The following is a 15,142-nucleotide window of genomic DNA, read 5'->3' on the forward strand; positions in this document are numbered from 1 at the left end:
TTGTAACAACAGTTTTATTTTAATGGTATCAAAGCTTTTGTGGGTGTGTGTAATACTCTGTTCTCAGAAAACAATTGTAGCTTCCCTGTGTTAAAGACCCTGAAAAACAGAGCATCATTCTCTATACAGTTTTTTGTTTGAAATTACCAAAAATTTCCGACAACCAACTGCCAATTATAAAGTGTTAGAGTTAATGCATGATAGGTTTATCTTCTGCTTTTTCTAAATAACATTTATGATAATATTTTTATTTTTTTTCCATTTCTTTCCTCGAAAGTGAAGCCATGGAGTGTATGTCTCAATTAACGACATTAACAGGAAAGTGAAGCCATGGAGTGTATGTCTCAATTAACGACATTAACAGGAAAGTCGGCTATGTGTGGTGCATGCCCTCAAACATGGCGTGTAAAACCCAATGACCGTGAGGTTCGAGCTTGCCTGTCTGTATGTGATCTCGTTTCATTTTTCCTTCACCATTGCTAGAAAACAACCTGGAATAGATAAGTTCTTTTCACTCATCCCGGTCCGAGGATAGTTTTTATTTTTTTTAATCAGTCATGACCCAATTGGGGATTATTCATTAATAAATGCGGCTGACTCGCAGTTGTTTGGCTATTCTGGCTATTCGTCAGCAGAGTGTGTATCTGGTAGCTGCAAGGTTTATTTGTGCATTATAAATTTTAGCAGCAGGGTTTGTCATTTTGTTCTATTTTATTGGGTTGTTGGTGTGAGGGAGAGAGCCAAGGTTCCATGGTTCCATCCCTGTGATAACGAATCTGAATCCACCTACTTTCGTTCCCTCTTCTGTGTATGGGCTCTGTTCCACATTGTGAAATCTCTGTTTGTGAAGATTTCCAGGAAAATTTCGTGTTCTGGCATAATCCCATCCTCTTCCTCTTCTGCTCTGTAAACCTAGATTTGTGTCCAAGGATGGAAGAGAAGGGAGGATCGTTTTCAAGTCCGCGAGCATACAGTGTTGCGTTGCTGGACACACCGAGAAGGCTCATGCAACGCATCGGAGCTGTGACGAGCTGTAAGGAGGAACTCACGCAAGTGAAAGCCTATTCCGGCGCAGAAATGCGGAGGAGCTTGAGGTGGTTCGATCTGGTCGCGCTAGGTATAGGAGGCATGGTTGGGGCTGGTGTCTTTGTCACCGCCGGCAAAGCAGCCGGAACCCTGGCAGGCCCAAGCACTATCCTGTCCTACGTCATAGCTGGCGTCTCGGCTCTTCTCTCCGCTTTTTGTTACACCGAGTTTGCCGTCGCCATGCCTGTTGCAGGGGGAGCTTTCAGTTACCTCAGAACCACCTTCGGTATGTCTCGTTCATTTCTGATCCTGATTTTTTTCTTTCTGCCTGTCACATCAATTAAAGAATTGTTCAATTGAGGGTGTTTCTTTGCAGGGGAATTCGCAGCGTATATTACTGTTGCAAATCTTATAATGGAATATGTTGTTTCCAATGCTGCGGTTGCACGAAGCTTTACATCGTATTTCGGCTCTGCTATTGGCTTGAAGAATGTCGATCAATGGCGTTTCAAAGTGCATGGCTTGCCTGATGGCTTCAACGAGCTAGATCTTATAGCAGTGGCCCTTATTCTTATGATTACAATCTGTATCTGCTACAGGTTTCTATTTTCTCATCTTTGCTCTTCTGTTATGATAGGAATATTTGTGGTTAATGGAGTCTGACAGTTTATTTTGATTTAATTGGCAGCACAAAGAATAGCTCGGCTGTTAATATGGGACTCACAGTGCTGCATCTGGGATTCATCTTGTTCATTATTGTCATCGGTTTTGCCAAGGGACACGTTAAAAACTTGACACATCCGGCTGATCCAAAAAATCCAGGGGGTTTTGCACCGCATGGTGTAAATGGAGTTTTCGATGCCGCGGCCATTGTTTATTTCAGTTACATTGGGTATGATACCGTTTCCACCATGGCGGAGGAAGTTAAATATCCCGCCACAGATATCCCCAAGGCGGTCTCTGGCTCTGTCATTATTGTCACTGTGCTATATTGCCTCATGGCTATGGCGATGTGCACATTGGTTCCCTATGATCTGGTATATGCTAAACGCTTGGACTATTACTTTGGATTGTTATACAATTTCCTAAACGCTTGGACTATTACTTTGCATTGTTGAGTAGTTTAAATAACCAGGAGAATAATAACTTAACTCATTTTCATGGAAAATGTTTTTCAGTGTACGGTATATAGGGTTTTTGGTTTTCAATGTAGGGTATGTAGGGTTTTTGGTTACGAGTTTATTTTAACGTAGGATTTTAGGCTATGAGTTTGGGTTAGCAAATTAGGCTATGAGTTTGGGTTAGAAAATTAGTAATCTGATTGATCTTATTTTTGTTTTGGTTAAATCATACTTATTTTTACATGGTTTTAGGTTTTAGATTTTTCTCAATAAATCCTGATTATAACAGTAATAATGTGATTTAATTTATTTTTGTCAAATAAATAATGCATGTTGTTAATTTTTAGATTATTTTTATAGGAGTCTTCTGATAAGGTAGGTGGAGGAATTGTCAGGATGGTCAAAAGTGGTCGAAATCAGGGCAAAAATATTTCAAAAAATCTTATAGAGACAGTGTCTGAATCATTTTTTGATGGTGGAAATAGATTCAGCACCATCAAAAACATCTAGGAAAGCTAAAATTTTGAAGTTTAACCACTATAATTGAATTTACAAAAATCCTTGCCAGATTTTCTCTAAATAAAACCAGAATTTCCATAACTGTCTAGGCCACTCCTGCTCCTTATTAGACTACCTGATTTTCATAGGATATATCTTGAATATACATTTATATTTTTGCTCATGGGGTTTTCGGCAGATAAATGAGGATGCTCCATTCTCGATGGCCTTCAGAAACGAACCTGGGTGGGGATGGGTATCAAATGTGGTGGGAGCGGGAGCGAGTTTTGGGATTCTAACGTCACTAATGGTGGCTATGCTAGGACAGGCACGTTATATGTGTGTCATCGGGCGGTCCCACGTGATACCCGACTGGTTTGCCAAAGTCAATTCCAAGACTGGCACACCCCTTCGCGCATCCATCTTTCTCGGTCAGGTTTCCATTCTGATTCTTAATCCTTTCCTGCCTACCAAGTATGATTAGATAATAATCTCCTTATATCCAATATCGTTTTACTTTCGTGTCTTTTTTTTTTTTAGGAATCTGCACTGCGGCGATAGGGCTGTTTACCGATCTGGACATTTTAATAGACCTAATATCTATAGGGCCGCTTTTTGTGTCCTACATGGTGGCCAACGCTCTCATTTACAAACGTTATGTGGTCATCGGGAAGAAGACGAATCTGTGCCCGACCGTTGCATTCCTCACGGCGTTTTCTTGCATCGCCATTGCATTCACTTCTCTGTGGAAGCATCAATTGGGCCGTGGGCGACTCTGGGGTTTTCCCATTTGCGGCGTTGCGATCGTCGTCACGTATTCTTTTGCGGCCCTCGTTCCACAGACCAATCAACCGCGAGAGTGGGGCGTGCCTTTTATGCGATAGCCGCCGCTTCCATCTTCCTCAACGTCTTCTTGTTGGGTTCTCTGGGCAAGAAATCATACTTGCGCTTCGTTATCTTCTCCGCCGTCGCCATAGTTTTCTATTTGGTTTACAGCGTGCATGCAAGCTACGATGCCGAATGTCGGGTGGCGGCGTCACGGGCCGCCATGGAGGATCATGCCACAGAGCTGATTATAGATGTGAATGAGACGAATGAGGATTGAAAAAATGGTCTCTTATTCATGTGAATTGCGGCTGCGTAATCCGAAAGTAAGGATATTTTGAGCCTCCAACCATCTTATTCGCATGGCCGTCTTATCATATGTGCAAATTGTCAATTAATGGATGCCCCCTCAATATGGGAAATGATGAATCTGGACTACTAAATGTCATTTGTAAAAGCAAATACAGGAATTAAAAACCACCCCAAAACCCTGACATATCCACTTTAATTGCATTCATTTTTAACAAGGAAATCAGTTGCTTTTTGGATAAATTTCAAGATTTTTATTAACAACTACCACAATGCCCTGACATATCCCGTTTAAGATATTTTTATCCTATAAAATTGGGGCATAAAAATAGAAATTAGTTAATTTTTTTGGAAAAGGAACCCAAATAATAAACCCATCTACCAAATTTAACCCAGAAATTTTCCACTTTCAAATTATTATTTCCCATTCCAAAAAAATTCTAACCTAAATCCAAATCAACCAATTAAACATAAATTGCATTGAAAAGAAAGATTGTTCAAACCCAACCGTAAATCAGGATGTTCCTTCATATCAGTATTAAACTTCATATCAATATTAAACAGTACGAGAAAATGATAGAGCCTGCTCAAACCCTGAGAATCCAGAATTCATTGGCAAGCACAATCAAACATCAGTCTTGAATAGAATTTAATACTTCACTGAATATACATCGTGCCAAGAAACAAACAACCTGCGTATAAAAGATGTAAACAAGAAATTTACAAGGGTTTTCTTCCAAGTGCGTATTTAAACCCTAACGTTTCTTCCCTATTAAAAACAAATAAAATAGATAATTCAGATGAAGACGACACTTCAATTTCCTTAAGCAAAATGCATAAATTATAGCCCACTTCACGAGTTCGAATCTATCTCATACTTAACTCCATATATAATACTTGAACATCTTGATTTTCAGATTTTTTTTCTTACAGACAAGCTTGATTGATTTGTTGTGACTAAGTTAGATGTCAGCTGCAAAACAATGTTCTGAAATTGACATGAAATGAAATAAGAGAATGGATGCTAAATTTTCATTTTCAGAAGGGCAGGATTTATAATACATTCTCAAACAGAGTAGATAGTCAGAAGGCGAAGATATTTATCACTTCTAACATGAAATACATAGAAATGTATGTTTGCTGTGTACCAGTTTAGCTTTGCATATAATTGAATATGAAATTTATGTTTCTGTTACAAACCAACATTGTTGCTAGCCTGATTCAAGTGTGAAAGGTTGTGGTAAAAATAGATCTCAGCAAAACAATGTTCGAACCGCAGGCTCATTAGACATTTTTCTTCTGGACACAAACTTAAAAGAAAATGAAAGGATTAAAAAAACCATGCCAGGATTCATGACGCAGTCTTACGATTAGTGGAAATACAGAGAATTTATTACTCCATCATCAAATTTATATATGGTTTGGTGTTGATGAATTATCTTCAGGTTTTTTTCTGATAATTTATAATTCATATTATTTTAGTTTTTTATATAAGAAGCTGTGTAAATAATGCATGTAAAATGGCTAGGTTGCTTTCCAAATAAACTGCTGTAAATATGTATCGTTTGTTATTTGTTGTTAATTTTTTTCAATTAGCTATTACCTTCTTTTTTATATGTATTGTTTGTTATTTGTTGCTAATTTTTTTCAATTACCTTCTTTTTTATTATTATGATCAGTGGTGAATAGTTTGATTTATTTGATTTTATTTTATGTTATGATGGGATGTAAGAGATTTCGTTTTACCTGAGTTATAATCAATTATTTTATAAATAGGTTTGTATAGATTTTATATTTGTTTTTTGGGGTTAAAATATGTTAGTTTTTTTTGGGATAATTATGAGAAATTTTATTTTTTTTATTTATTTTAAAATTTGATGGAAGTAATTATGATTATTGATGCATTAAGATATAAATTTTTTGATAAAGAGATTTATGAGAAATTGTGAAAACATATTATTAGAGCAAGTTTGTTGGAACATTTTTACAACTAGTGATAAAGTTGTTAAGAAGAAGGATACAAGGAAAAATGCTCAAGCTTTATTCCACATTCATATAGTTTTAGACAAAAACATATTTCCAAGAATTGTAGGTGCAAAGAAGATTGAGGATGGTTGGAAGATTCTATAAGAGGCTTACCAAGCCCCACTAATTAAGTTAATGTTGTCAAATTATAAACAATGAAAAAAGAATATGACAATAAAATGTGAGTGACTATTGTGTTAGAGTAAAAGATGACTATTATTGGAGAAAATATAAACAAAAAAAAAATTGATTAAAAATGTTGACCTCTCTAACACCAAGGTGAAATTATGTTGCAGTAATTATTGAAGAAAGAAAGGATTTTTCTACCCTTCAATTTGATCACCTAATTGGATCTCTTATTGTCCTACGAAGAAAGTTTGAGAGATTTACTTGGAGAAATATGCACTTTTATCATTGTAATAAGAATAGTCACTTTGAAGAGGATAGTCTATTAGAAAAAGGTAATATTAATAAAATTGTTAATTATTCTCAATAAGATGGTGAAATACATGGAAACAATTTAATTTTATCTTATGACAAAGATAAGAATGGTATTAAACATTATTAGTATGTAGATTTTTGGTTTTTTGGACCACATGTCAAGAAATAATGAGTTTTTTTCAAAAGGGATGAAAGTCCGTTGATGACAAAACATTATATGTTGTTGCAAAAGGAATAATGGAAATATATACTAAAGAAAGTAAGTATGAAAAGTGTTAAAAACATTTATTACACTCCACAATTAAATTTATTGATTGTTGGAAATAATTACATTTTTGTGTTTGAAAATCAACAATTTATTATAAGAATCAACTCAATAAGGTGGTTCTTGTTGTGTATATGTTAAAGAACAGGATGTTGTTCAAGTTGAACTTTAGATAACATAATAATAATATTTCTAATATGGGATATAAGTACAAAAGTGGGTTGTGGCATATTAAGTATGTATATTTAAATTTTCATAGTTTGATCTTCTAACATTAAAAGCATTAGTTTATGTTTTTTCTAAGATTCAAGATGTTGGTTCCCTATAATACTAGTGATTACCCCATTACTATTGTAGTTATACCCCTTATTTATATTGTTGTGCCCCTATTACCCACATATTGTTATTTCTGTGCCCCATAGAATCTCTCTATTATTATTTTTTTGGCTTTATATTATTATTGTTAGGTCGGCTGGATTATATTGTGACTCCTTAGAATCCTATATATAGAAAGGAGGTTTTGTCACTTGTATGATCCAAGAATTGTTCATTTATGTAATGTAAAGGAGGTTGCCCCCTCGAAGAGGCTGAATTCTAAGGCATTGATCATTCTTTTCTATCTTTTCTTGAGTTGGTTTCATAACATTTGGTATCAGAGCTTTGGATTCTAGGGTTTCGCTGCTCCAAACAGGTCATCGTGGAATTTTAGCTATAACGTTTTTTCTGTGACGTTTCAGAAGTCGCAAAAAAAACCCATTTGAGACGAAATCGCGCTGAACCTTGGGTCCGAATTTCAGAGTTTTTCGCGCGATATTTTCGGAGATATGATCTGAGGAAGTTGGTCTTTTTGCAGACTCCTGAATTACACTCAAAACAGGTGACCTGGGGAAAATCGTCATAACTTTCTTTCTGAGCATCAGATTGAAAATTCGTAAGAAGGTACAGAAAGAGGACGGACTGTAGTTTTATTTTATATATTTTTCAGAGTCAAAGGTTGAAACAGTGACACGTGGCACGTCGTACAAGTTCAATCTACTGAACTAGTCTATAATCAAGTCACTGTGGGAGATTTCGCATAACTCTTCCTTGGAGAATCCAATTTGGGTCAGACTTGTGGCATTGGAAAGAGGACACAGAGGGCTACTACAGGTCACAAATTCAGAACTACATAATCAGAAAGTACAGAGATACATCGGAGGCAATATGGAGCTCCTACAAAGTAAAAAAAGGTGTGTAGATTTTCTTTAATTTTTGCTTAAGCTTGGTTTCAAAATTTATTTTGAAGGAATTCAAAGGGCATATCAGAGAATTATTATCGGTAACTAATGCCCCGAGGAAAGAAAATGCAAACACCTAGTAAGGAACCTGAAAGCTCTAGCATGACTCATGAAGAAGAAGAAGAAATGCTATATGATATATCAAAATTACAAGAACAAGTGCAACGAGTGTCACTTGCACAAAAAGCAACAGAATCTAAAATGGATGGTTTAAGGAAAGATGTAGAAGCTAAGATGGATGGTTTAAAGAAAGGTGTAGAAGCTAAGATGGATGGCATGGAAGCTAAGGTGAATGGCATGGACGCTAAAATTGATGGCATGGATGATAAGATGGATAAGTTGCTACAAGAAATAGTCACTAAGGGTGAAAGAGTACTAAAGGAAACTCATGATGAGAACAAAAGAAATGTTAATCATGATTCCATAGACTCTAATGTTGGATCGAAGACTCACCATGTTCCAAAAATCGATATGAGGAAGTTTGATGGCAAGGATCCCACCACATGGATATTACAGATGGAGCAATTCTTCGATCTCAATAATGTGCAAAACACACAAAAGGTACGTATGGCAACTTTATATTTGGAACCAAATCAGTTTGTATGGTATCAATGGCTTTGTTCTCGTAAACAATTTATCACTTGGGCAATTTTTACGGAAGAATTGATAGCACATTATGAGGATACAAAAAGCAACACTTTTTTTAGCCAATTGATAAGTCTCAAACAAAAGGGTTCAATAATGGAGCACATTGAGGAGTTCCAAAAATTGAACATAAGGGTAAAAGATATTCCAGAGGAGCATAGGATTGATGTGTTCATAGGGTCTTTAAAGGATAATATCCAACATGATGTGCGCCTTTGGGAACCTGATTCATTAGAGAAGGCATTCAGGTTAGCAAGAAAAATGGAAAGCAAAATTATGGCAACTAGGAAGCATACCATTCACAACTATAAAGACGGAAGTGTTGTTGCCCATAGTCTTCCACAACCTACAAGGTTGACACCACAAAAATTGGAAGAAAAAAGAGCAAAAGGGCTTTGTTACAATTGTGATAGCAAATACACAAAAGGTCATAAGTGTGCTGAGAAGAAATTATTCTACATAGATTGTGAAGAGGAAGAAGAAAAGGAGCAAGAAAGGTCAAAAGAAGAGGATATATTCCAGGAACAAAGCCTAGATGAAGAAAAAATAAATCCGACCATATCTTGTAATGCATTGGCGGGAATTACCACTCCTCAAACCATCAAGATAGAAGGACAAATCAAGAAGAAAAAGGTAATAGTGTTGATTGATTCAGGAAGCACCCACAATTTTATTCATTGTAGGGTAGCAAAAGAATTGAATTGCTTCCTATATCCAGCACCAGAGTGTCAAGTGATGATTGCAAATGGAGGAACAATAAATTGTTCTGGAAAGTGCCATAATATCAAGCTATCCATGGGAGAATATGTATTGACTAGCCCAATGCTTTCCATTCCAATGGGAGGTGCTGATGTTGTACTAGGAGTCCAATGGCTACAATCCTTGGGTACAATAGCTTTTAATTTTCAAGAACTTTTCATGAAATTTTCTGTGGAAGGAAAGGAAGTTGAATTAAGGGGTATTGCAGGGAAACCAGGAAAGATAATCAGCTCTAATGGCATGACAAAGCTTCTAAAAAAGGAGCAAAGAGGTGTAATTGCACAATTATGTTCGCTAGATGTTTCCACATTGGAATCATCTATTTCTCCAGATCTCCAAAAAGTCCTGGACAATCATTCCAAGGTATTTGAGACTCCCAAAGGTCTCCCACCTATGCGTGATCATGATCATGCTATTCATCTGATTCCAGGAAGTGTTCCTCCAAACATCAGGCCGTACAGATATCCATATGTCCAAAAAAGTGAAATTGAACGTATGGTTGCAGAAATGCTAGAGGCTGGTATAATTCAACCGAGTCAAAGTTCTTTCTCAGCTCCAGTAGTATTGGTGCACAAGAAGGATGGATCATGGCGCATGTGTCCAGATTATAGGGAGCTCAACAAGCTCACTATTAAAGATAAGTTCCCCATTCCTGTCATTGATGAATTACTGGATGAATTGCATGGATCAATTTACTTCACCAAGTTGGATCTTCGTTCGGGATATCATCAAATCAGAATGAAGATTGAAGACATTCCGAAAACGGCATTTAGAACTCATGAGGGTCATTATGAATTTTTGGTCATGCCTTTTGGCCTTACCAATGCACCTTCAACATTTCAAGGTTTGATGAATTCAATTTTCAAACCATTCCTTAGAAAATTTGTGTTAGTATTTTTTGATGATATACTAATCTACAACAAGTCTTGGAAGGATCATGTTGAACATGTTGACAAGGTGCTACAACTATTGGAGGAGAAACAATTATATGCAAAAAGATCCAAATGTTTCTTTGGAGTCCAGGAGGTGGAATATTTGGGTCATATTGTATCTCATGAAGGAGTTAAGGTAGAACCTAAATTAAAGCCATTAAGGAATGGAAAATCCCCACATCCATAAAGCATCTGCGAGGATTTCTTGGGTTGACAGGGTATTATCGCAAGTTTGTTAAGAATTATGGGAGAATAGCAGCACCTCTAACAACATTATTGAAGAAAGATTCATTTTCATGGACTCCGGAAGCAACAAAGGCCTTTAAACATCTTAAAGAGGCAATGTGCCAAGCACCAGTCTTAGCTACACCGGACTTCACAAAAACCTTTATTGTGGAATGTGATGCTTCAGGAAATGGAATTGGTGTTGTTCTAATGCAAGATGAAAGACCCATTGCTTTTGAAAGTCGTCCAATCAAGGGAAAGTTTTTAAGCAAAGCTATTTATGAGAAGGAAATGTTGGCAATACTCCATGCACTTAAGAAATGGCGACCCTACCTAATGGGAAGACACTTCAAGGTAAAAACGGATCATGATAGCCTTAAATACTTTTTAGAACAAAGATTATCCTCTGAAGAGCAACAAAAGTGGGTCACAAAGATGTTGGGTTATGACTTTGAAATCATCTACAAAAAAGGGAAGCAAAATGTGGTGGCAGATGCACTCTCAAGAAAGGATGAGGATATGGAAGCATTGTTGTGTGCCATTTCTATTATCCAACCAGATTGGATAAATGAAGCAAAGGAGGAATGGAAGAATGACGAAGAAGTGTGGGCACTTATTCGAAAGCTACAACAAGATTCCAGTACTTCTGATACATTTAGCTGGCAAAATGATTCGTTATGGTACAAAGATCGCTTATACCTCTGTAAGAATTCCCAGCTAAAACAAAAGATTCTTATGGAATTGCACACTTCTCCCTTAGGAGGGCACTCAGGATTTTTAAAAACTTACCACAGGGTTAAGAAGGAATTTTTTTGGGATGGCCTTAAATCAGATATTCAAAAGTTTGTGGCGGAATGTTTGGTTTGCCAGCAAAATAAAGTTGAAACAATTAAGACACTGGGTCTATTACAACCTTTATCCATTCCAAGCCAACGTGGGAGGAGGTTTCAATGGATTTTATCACAGGTTTACCCAAGTCTGAGGGAAAGAGTGTCATCATGGTGGTAGTTGACAGACTTACCAAGTATGCACACTTTTGTGCATTATCACATCCATTTAAAGCCAGTACAGTTTCTACTGCATTTATGGAAACAGTTCAAAAGCTACATGGAAACCCAAAGATTATTGTAAGTGACAGAGATCCCATTTTCACTGGAAATTTTTGGACATAATTATTTTCTTGTCTTGGTACTCAGTTAGCTCATAGCTCATCTTATCATCCTCAATCTGATGGGCAAACTGAGATAGTAAACAAATGTTTGGAAGGATATCTTCGTTGCTTTGTATCTGATAAACAGACACAATGGGTCAAATGGTTGCCTCTGGCTGAATGGTGGTATAACACTTCCTTCCATACAGCAACAAAAATGACCCCATTTATGGCACTTTATGGGTATCAACCACCATCAATCACATCATATTTAAGAGAAAATTCTAAGGTTCAGGCAGTGGAACATCACATCGAACATCAACAACAAGTCCTCCAACTCTTAAAGGATAACCTCGTGTTGGCACAAAATAGAATGAAACAACAGGCAGATCAACATCGCAGTGAAAGAAGTTTTGATGTAGGTGATTGGGTATTCCTACGGCTACAACCATATAAGCAAATGTCCCTAAAGCAAGCTAAGAAGGATAATAAATTATCACCAAAGTATTATGGTCCGTACAAGGTGTTGGAAAAGATTGGTTTATGGCATACAAATTGGAGCTTCCTGCAGCTTCTCGATTGCACCCAGTTTTCCATGTTTCATGTTTAAAGAAGGTTATAGGCAACAAGCTCCCAGTTCAAACAATATTGCCAGAACTTGACGAGGAAGGAAAAATTATATTGGAACTGGAAGCAGTCACAGAAACAAGAACTCGACAGCTACGAAATCGATCAATTTCAGAGTATCTTATCAAGTGGAAGAACTTATCCGCTGAAGATTCCACATGGGAGGATGAGAATTTTATGCAAAAGTATCCAGAACTGCTCAAGCGTTGAGGACAACACTTTTTTGAAGGAGAGGGGCATGTTGGGTCCCTATAATACTAGTGATTACCCCATTACTATTGTAGTTATACCCCTTATTTATATTTTTGTGCCCCTATTACCCACATATTGTTATTTCTGTGCCCCATAGAATCCATCTATTATTATTTTTGTGGCTTTATATTATTATTGTTAGGTCGGCTAGATTATACTGACTCCTTAGACTCCTATATATAGGAAGGAGGTTTTGTCACTTGTATGATCCAAGAATTGTTCATTTATGTAATGTAAAGGAGGTTGCCCCCTCGAAGAGGCTGAATTCTAAGGCGTTGATCTTTCTTTTCTATCTTTTCTTGAGCTGGTTTCATAACACAAGAACACAAGGAGGTTTGTGAGGGATGTACTAAAAGAAAATAGAAAGAGAGAAATTTTCAAAATGCATGTATGGGAGGCTCATTATCTACTTCAGTTAATTCACTTAGACATTGGGGTAAGTCATAATATTTCATTACCTTTATTTCACAAGAGAGTTGGTTTTATTTGGTGAAAATCAAGGATGAATAGTGAGTTTATGGTCATAACAAAGGCCATGTTGAGATGTCAAAATATATTGATCATGAGCAACCCACTAATATTTAAATTCCAAGTGTTACAAATCCATTAAGTAGCCTCTCATCTAGCTCCTCAATTCCAAGTGCAAGCCTAACTTTAGGTTCAAGTTCTATGTGTAAGGTAAGAAGGTTAAGTGATGTTTATGAAAAGAGTACAAGTCAAACATATGAAGAGGTGAGATAGTAAATTTTACTTTCCTTTCAAAGGCTAATTTTGAACCATCATGTTTTTGAAGATGCATGTACTAATGAGGTTTGGATACAAGTAATGCAAGAATAGATAGATTCTATTAACATGAATTATATTTGGATACTTACAAAGCATCCACATCACAAGAAAAAAATTGGTAGCAAATGAGTCTACAAGAGTAAGTACAATAGTGATGGGAGTGTTGAAGGACACAAGGAATGATTAGTTTCTAAACGACTCACATAGAGGTATCACATTGGGAGAAATCATCACATGGATATGAAAAGTTTCTTTTTGAATGACTACTTATAAGAAGAATTTTATGTGGAATAACCACATTTGAAGTGCAACGGAAAGAACACCAAATCTACAAGTTGAAGAAGCCTTTGCATGGCCTCAAGCAAACACCAAGAGCATGGTATGCTAAGACTGATGGATGTCCAGGAGAATGGTTGCAAAATAAGAGTGAACTTACCCTTTACTACAATACAAGTTCAGGTAATGATATTCTTATGGTAAGTTTGTATGTTCATGATTTGTTGTATATGAGTAGCAATTCTAACATGAAGATGAATTCAAAATTGCTACAATGAATAAATTTGAGATGAAATATTTTGTTCTCGAGCAATATTCGCGAGGAATGAAGGCTTATCAAAGTGAGGATGAAATTTTCATTTGTCAAACAAAGTATGCAAAATATGCATGGAAGAAAAATTATATGGTTGATTGTAAACCAACATTAGTTGTTGTGTAGAGATGATGGTGTTGAAAAAGTTGACAAGAAGACTTATATAAGTATTGTTAGAAGTTTGATGTTTCTAACTCAGGCAAAACCTTATATTGATTATTCTATAAATCTCTTGCTTCAAGATACATGAGAACCATCCAAAATACACATGAAGGTTTCTAAAAGGATTTTGAGGTATGCCAAAGACACTCTAAAATTTGGTAATCATTACTACACTTCTAAAAGTTTTAATCTTGTTGGTTTTAGTGATTTTGATTTGGGAGGTAGTTTGGATGACTGAAAGTCTATATATAGTAATTGTTTTTCTTTTGCATCAGGTTTAATTAATTGGAACATGAAGAAACAAAGCACTGTTGCCCTCTCATCCATAGAAGTGAAGATGTTGTAGTCACATTGGTAGGTACGTAAACATCATGGATTAGAAATGTTCTAGAAGAAAATTGGAGGTAAACAAATGCAACCTACATGATTTTTTTTGTGATAATATGAGTGTCATCAAATTGACCAAAAATTTATTCCATCATGGTACTGGGACAAAATATTTGGATTTAATGTATTGTTTCATTTGAGATTTGGTGCAAACTAAGGTAGATAAAGAAATAAGAACAACTAGTATATAGTTTCATTATATCCTTGCGAAAGTCTAGTTTTTGGCACTTCAAGATAATATCATGATATCTCCCATAAGGGGAGTATGTTGATAACCTTGGGAAATTGTGGAATTTTGTCATATACAAGTAATTCATCTTTAGTTTTGTTTTTTACGGAGAACATTTGGATATAGTTTGCATTCTTTAATTTTAGATTTCCAGCTTCAAAAAACTATGAGAATAATATATCTTAATAAATAAATTGCTTTCTAAAATAAACTACTATAAACATTTAATTATAGGAAATAAATTCTTTGTTTTATAAAACTATTAACTTATTTTATTAAATACATCTTAATCCATTATAAATTTATATATATGCAAATTTATTTTTTAGTTTTACTTCAAACTTAAATAGTTCCATTTCATTATTTTATTATATATCAAAATAAAACCAAAAACCAATAATACTTGTTACTTGAACCAATCACTTAGGTCAAAATAACCCATAATAATAAGAAAACCTTCAACATAATTAAAATCCATAACCCATACGAGTAAGGAAAGGAAAATCGAAAATGCATGTTTAGAGTCGAGAATGAAGCGAAAATACTGTGAAAAGAAGACTTTCAAGAAGGGTATGCTATGGATTAGAACACAATCATAACAATGGCTTTTAC

The 15,142-nt window shown here is 35.7% G+C and overlaps 1 pseudogene across 1 annotated transcript; it reads left to right on the top strand.

The window, feature by feature from the left end:
• Positions 1 to 735: 735 nt before the first annotated feature.
• On the top strand, positions 736 to 3,776 carry LOC149218806 (cationic amino acid transporter 6, chloroplastic-like; annotated as a pseudogene). The gene is made up of 5 exons (XR_016248654.1): positions 736 to 1,312; positions 1,403 to 1,625; positions 1,715 to 2,063; positions 2,845 to 3,076; positions 3,186 to 3,776. The product of XR_016248654.1 is annotated as a cationic amino acid transporter 6, chloroplastic-like (transcript).
• Positions 3,777 to 15,142: the final 11,366 nt, after the last annotated feature.

Source organism: Pinus tabuliformis, chromosome Q, assembly GCF_031772625.1.
Source record: "Pinus tabuliformis cultivar Carrire ecotype Pingquan chromosome Q, CPIR1, whole genome shotgun sequence".
NCBI classification, from domain to species: Eukaryota; Viridiplantae; Streptophyta; class Pinopsida; order Pinales; family Pinaceae; genus Pinus; species Pinus tabuliformis.